The following is a 6,656-nucleotide window of genomic DNA, read 5'->3' on the forward strand; positions in this document are numbered from 1 at the left end:
TTCAGTTAACTCTATTAATTTTAGATTGCTGGGATTAAAGGCATGAGCCACCGTGCAGCCCCAGATGTTTTGAATAATTGTTGTTATGGTGGTCATTCTTTTCTTGGTCCTGATCTGAAAAGAAATGCTTCTAAAATCTTCTAAATCTTATTCATTAAAATGATGTTTTCAATGAATTTTGATGGATAAACTTTATTAGATTAAGGAAATTCCTTTACAATCTAGTTTTCTAAAGTTTTTTTTTTTTTTTCCAGAAATGGATGTTGAACTTATTTTTTACTTTTTTAAATTTTTTAAGTTTTAATTTTAACTTGTATGGGTACATAGTAGGTGTATATTTTTATGGGGGACATGAGATGTTTTGATATAGGTATGCAATGTGAAAGAATCACATCATATAACATGGTGTATCCATCCCCTCAAGTATTTATCCTTTGTGTTACAAACAATCCATTTATACTCTTTTAGTTATTTTTAAATGTATAATTAAATTGTTATTGACCATAGTCACCCTGCTGTGCTATCAAATACTAGGTATTATACATTCTTTCTAACTATTAATATTTTTTGTACCCATTAACCATCCTCATTTCCCCATGTTGAAATTTACCACATGCTTTCTCTATCACTATTGTGACCTTAAACTCTATTAGTCTATTAAAAAGAAGCTGAATTATATTGCTGGGTTTTCTTATTTTAAGTCATCCTTGAGTCATGATCATTTTATCATTTTAATATACTTTCAGAAATAAATAGGATGTATTTTATTGAAGATTTTAAAAATTAAGTTTAGAAGTTGACTAGTACTATTATTTTTGTCAAGTACTTGTTTCATGTAACTTGGCTATTAGAATTATACTAGCCTCAGTCAGGTGCTGTGGCTCATGCCTATAATCCTATCACCTTGGGAGGCCGAGGCAGGTGGATTGTCTGAGCTCCGGAGTTCAAGACCAGCCTGGACAACACAGCAAAATCCCGTCTCTACTAAAATACAAAAAGTTAGCTGGGCATGGCAGTGTGCACCTGTAATCCCAGCTACTCGGGAGGCTGAGGCAGGAAAATTGCTAGAAGTCTGGAGGCTGAGGTTGCAGTGAACCGAGATTGTGCCACTGCACTCCAGCCTGGGCAACAGAGTGAGACTTTGTCTCTTGAAAAAAAAAAAAAAAAAAAAAAAAGAATTATACTATCCTCACAAAATAATCTGTCTGGACTTCATCATTTTTGACTTTTTAGGACAATATGTATAACAACTGCATATTACTTACTTCATCTCTAAAACCCTCCATGCGTGTCATTTTGGAGTAGAAGTGAATTGATTATCACTTTAATTTATTTAAGTCATACAGGTTTATGTACATTTTAACATTTTTATAAGCTTTTTTTTCTAGGTTTGCGAATATATTAGAATATGACTGATATTATTTAACTTGCCACTATTTTTATTCTGTATTCTTTATTTCATCTCCTTTTTTCCCTATTTTTTGAAAAACACTGATACCAGAGAGGGTTATTTATTAGTCATCTAAAAAGTCTGACTTTTATTTGTTAAGATCTGTATTTGTTTATTGTTACACTCATCTCCATTTTATCAATTTATGTCTTTATCTTCATATTGCCATATTTCTTATTTGGGGAAGCTTGCTCTATTTTCCTTTTTCTGCCATCTTTAAATAACCACTTAGCTTATTAATTTTCAATCTTTATTTTAAGAATATATTCAAAGCTATAAACTGTCCTCTGAGAACTGTGTTAGCTACATCCCACAAATGCTGACACAAACGGCTTTCATTGTCATGAAGCGAGAAGTCTGCTGCAATTCCTCCTTTTGTTTTCTATTTTACCCAAGGTCTACCTGGTAGTGGATTTTGTTTTGTTTTGCTTTTTCTTAGTTTTCAGACACATAAATCTTTTTTTCAGTTAACTCTATTAATTTTAGATTGTATTACATTGAAGTTAGAGAATATTGTCTAGAATTCAGACAATAGGAATATATTGAGACTTTCCTTGGTCTATAGCATGTGATCTGTTTCTATGACTGATAAATTTATTCTAGAACAAAAATGTATATTCTGTGTTTGGCTGCAAAGTTCTATATAAATTTGTGTGTATGATTTAGTAATTATTTTATTGTCATCTTCTCCATTTTAGTTTATGTTGATTGGATACAGTATATCAGTTTCTGAGAGCAATGATTTAAAATCTCCAATAACTTTTTACTTCTCTCTCTTGTTTCTGTCATACATTGCTTTATGTATTTTGCTCTCAAAACTGTGAATGCTTGTAGATTGTTTTTTAAATTTAAATGCAGCATCTCTCTTCATTCCCTGAAATTTTTTAAATTTTGCATATCTGAAATGCTCTTTTGATTCATATTTGTGTGGCATATCTTCTTCTATCCTTTATTTTTCTTGATTCTCTGTCCTTTTACTTGAAGTGCATCTTTTTCCAACATTATATAGCTGGGTCGTATTTTGATTTTTGTTTTAATTTAATTTAAGAATCTCTGTCTTCTGAACAGTATGTTTATTTTACTCGTATTATTTATAATATTGAATTAATTGAGGCACATTTCTGCCATTTAACATGATTCTTAAATGTATCTTTTTAAATTTTTATTTTAAAGATCATTTCTTATTTTTCATTAGAAGCTTATTTTATAAGCTAGTAACTATATTTCTGTAAGCCTCAAACATTTTAGGACTCATACTTTTACTTATTTTTTCTCACAATGCTTCAAGCTTATAAATATTTATATCTTCTCCTTTACAAATGACTAATATCCCCTTACCTACTTTAATCTCCCTCAATTCCTATTTTTATATCACCCCTGTAGGAAATTTCGACTTAAGAATTTTGTTAATTTTCAATTTATAAGGTACAATATATCCCTTTAGACTCATCTAAGTATATAAGAGAAAAGATCTTCTCTTTAATGTTCCTTTACAGTTGATTCATTTATTATATCTGCTTAATAAAATTTCCTAGGAGGATAAAGTAAGAAAATTCATATAAATTGTTTAGAACAACTCCTGAATTCCACCAAGTTTTCTTACAATTGCTTTCTGGTCTCAAGAAATTTGTATGATATTTAAAAGCATAAAATGATATAATTCAAAGATCTCTTGGACAACAAATAATAGAGAAGTTTCTAACCTAATGATTCACTATGAATCCTGCAAAATTTTATGTAACACTATGTGTACATGTTATATATTTGGACAGGCATGCAACATATTTCTGAAGAACATGGCTTTAATCATACTCTCAATGGATTTAATAACCCAAAACAGATTCTAGTTTAACCCATCAACCTCATTTTAAAGATTTTAAACTGAAAGAAAAAGAAAAAAAAAAAAAGACAGATTTATCTAGGATGTCACAGGAAGTTGTTGGCAGAGGTCAAAAGTACACAGTGCTAGACTTTTAGGTACAGAAGAGCAGTGACTATCTGGCCATCTCAAAGTTGAATCTCAAGAATCTACCATAGAGCTGAGCACAAAATAGACGCTCAGTACATACTGGTTTGAGGAAGATATATTCAAATGAAAGACTAGCACCAGAATCAGGATATAGCTGAATTACTTAAATCCCAGGATGTATTTTTATCTCAGCACTAAAAACTGCCCTTTTAAATTTAGCCATCAGAACTCAGAAAAAAGATTCTAGAATAAAAAGTAAGTCCTTCTTTGCATGTTAAAATTAGAGAAATTAGAGACATAGCATTTAAGTTTACAAAATCATCTTACAGCTAAGTTTTTATTCAAATTGGTTTTGTTTTCCAGTTTAGTTTAACCAAGTGCATTTAAGTGACCCATCCATTTGGCAAAGCAAATATTTATTTTAGAACAAACCAGGAGACTTTCACTTCCAGGAAAAAAGAATAGACATACTTTTCATTATTTCCCCAATTAAGTCAAATAAAAACTGAATATAAAATAAGCGTAAGGTGAAGATAAGAAGACAAACCAGCTGGAGACCTTGGGTCTCAAATGGCAGTGAGTTCCCTGGGTTTTCTCTTTGTCTCATTTATCCTGGAGTTGAAGCTGAAGAAACTAGCAGCATAGAAACATCAATAATCAATAGACACAGATCAAAATTAAAAAATAAAAAATTCTAAACAGAAGCCCCATTTTCTTTTTTTTTTTTTTTTATTATACTTTAAGTTCTAGGGTACATGTGCATAACGTGCAGGTTTGTTACATATGTATACCTGTGCCATATTGGTGTGCTGCACCCATCAACTCGTCAGCACCCATCAATTCATCATTTATATCAGGTATAACTCCCCAATGCAATCCCTCCCCCCTCCCCCCTCCCCATGATAGGCCCCAGTGTGTGATGTTCCCCTTCCCGAGTCCAAGTGAGCTCATTGTTCAGTTCCCACCTATGAGTGAGAACATGCGGTGTTTGGTTTTCTCTTCTTGTGATAGTTTGCTAAGAATGATGGTTTCCAGCTGCATCCATGTCCCTACAAAGGACGCAAACTCATCCTTTTTTATGGCTGCATAGTATTCCATGGTGTATATGTGCCACATTTTCTTAATCCAGTCTGTCACTGATGGACATTTGGGTTGATTCCAAGTCTTTGCTATTGTGAATAGTGCCGCAATAAACATACGTGTGCATGTGTCTTTGTAGTAGCATAATTTATAATCCTTTGGGTATATACCCAGTAGTGGGATGGCTGGGTCATATGGTACATCTAGTTCTAGATCCTTGAGGAATCGCCATACTGTTTTCCATAATGGTTGAACTAGTTTACAATCCCACCAACAGTGTAAAAGTGTTCCTATTTCTCCACATCCTCTCCAACACCTGTTGTTTCCTGATTTTTTAATGATTGCCATACTAACTGGTGTGAGATGGTATCTCATTGTGGTTTTGATTTGCATTTCTCTGATGGCCAGTGATGATGAGCATTTTTTCATGTGTCTGTTGGCTGTATGAATGTCTTCTTTTGAGAAATGTCTGTTCATATCCTTTCCCCACTTTTGGATGAGGTTGTTTGTTTTTTTCTTGTATATTTGTTTGAGTTCTTTGTAGATTCTGGAAATTAGCCCTTTGTTAGATGAGTAGATTGCAAAAATTTTCTCCCATTCTGTAGGTTGCCTGTTCACTCTGATGGTAGTTTCTTTTGCTGTGCAGAAGCTCTTTAGTTTAATGAGATCCCATTTGTCAATTTTGGCTTTTGCTGCCGTTGCTTTTGGTGTTTTAGACATGAAGTCCTTGCCCATGCCTATGTCCTGAATGGTACTACCTAGATTTTCTTCTAGAGTTTTTATGGTAATAGGTCTAACATTTAAGTCTCTAATCCATCTTGAATTAATCTTCGTATAAGGAGTAAGGAAAGGATCCAGTTTCAGCTTTCTACTTATGGCTAGCCAATTTTCCCAGCACCATTTATTAAATAGGCAACAGACAAGCAGAGAGCCAAATCAGGAATGAACTTCCATTCACAATTGCTTCAAAGAGAATCAAATACCTAGGAATCCAACTTACAAGGGATGTAAAGGACCTCTTCAAGGAGAACTACAAACCACTGCTCAGTGAAATCAAAGAGGACACAAACAAATGGAAGAACATATCATGCTCATGGATAGGAAGAATCAATATCGTGAAAATGGCCATACTGCCCAAGGTTCTTTATAGATTCAATGCCATCCCCATCAAGCTACCAATGAGTTTCTTCACAGAATTGGAAAAAACTGCTTTAAAGTTCATATGGAAGCAAAAAAGAGCCTGCATTGCCAAGACATTCCTAAGTCAAAAGGACAAAGCTGGAGGCGTCACGCTACCTGACTTCAAACTATACTACAAGGCTACAGTAACCAAAACAGCATGGTACTGGTACCAAAACAGAGATATAGACCAATGGAACAGAACAGAGTCCTCAGAAATAATACCACACATCTACAGCCATCTGATCTTTGACAAACCTGAGAGAAACAAGAAATGGGGAAAGGATTCCCTATTTAAGAAGCCCCATTTTCTAACCAAGATATCACAAAAGGGACAGCCAGCCCACCAAGACAGAATACTTTAAGACAATAACTATTCTACTCTAGCCAAATATCAGAGTAAAAACAGAGACCCCAACCCCACTCTTGCTAGGAAAGACTGAGTAGGGACTCCAGATGTTTACCAGGATGTGACAAGGCATCTCAACACCCTTGCTGAAGTGAAGTCAGAGAAGAGTGAGTAGGAAGCCAGAACTCATGCCAGTGACACCTTCCTTCTTCCCTGCTATGATGTCAAAGAAAACATTGTAATGAAGCACCTCTACTTTCCACTAGAGTGGTATCAGAGAAGGCCTGGGGGGAATTAGGACATTCACCATCACTCAGCAGCAAGGAGGTCACTGTCCCATAATGTCAGTGGAGGGCACATGGGGAGCAATAGTGAAGCACTCTTGCTCCTTTCACCAGGATGGCCTGGTGAGGAGCCAGGAGCAGTCATAAGGGGACTTTACTTCCTCAGGTGACAACAGAGGCTAAGTAGGAAATCTTGATGCCTACCCAACCTTGCACAAAGAAGACAGTCCCTTTCTACCTCTGCTGAAGTGGCATCACACACACACACACACATACACACACACACACACAGCTAAAACAGAAGGTTTAAATAAAGTCCAGAATCATAATACCCAAAATGACCTT

This window comes from Piliocolobus tephrosceles, chromosome 2 (assembly GCF_002776525.5).
Source record: "Piliocolobus tephrosceles isolate RC106 chromosome 2, ASM277652v3, whole genome shotgun sequence".
Classification (NCBI taxonomy): domain Eukaryota; kingdom Metazoa; phylum Chordata; class Mammalia; order Primates; family Cercopithecidae; genus Piliocolobus; species Piliocolobus tephrosceles.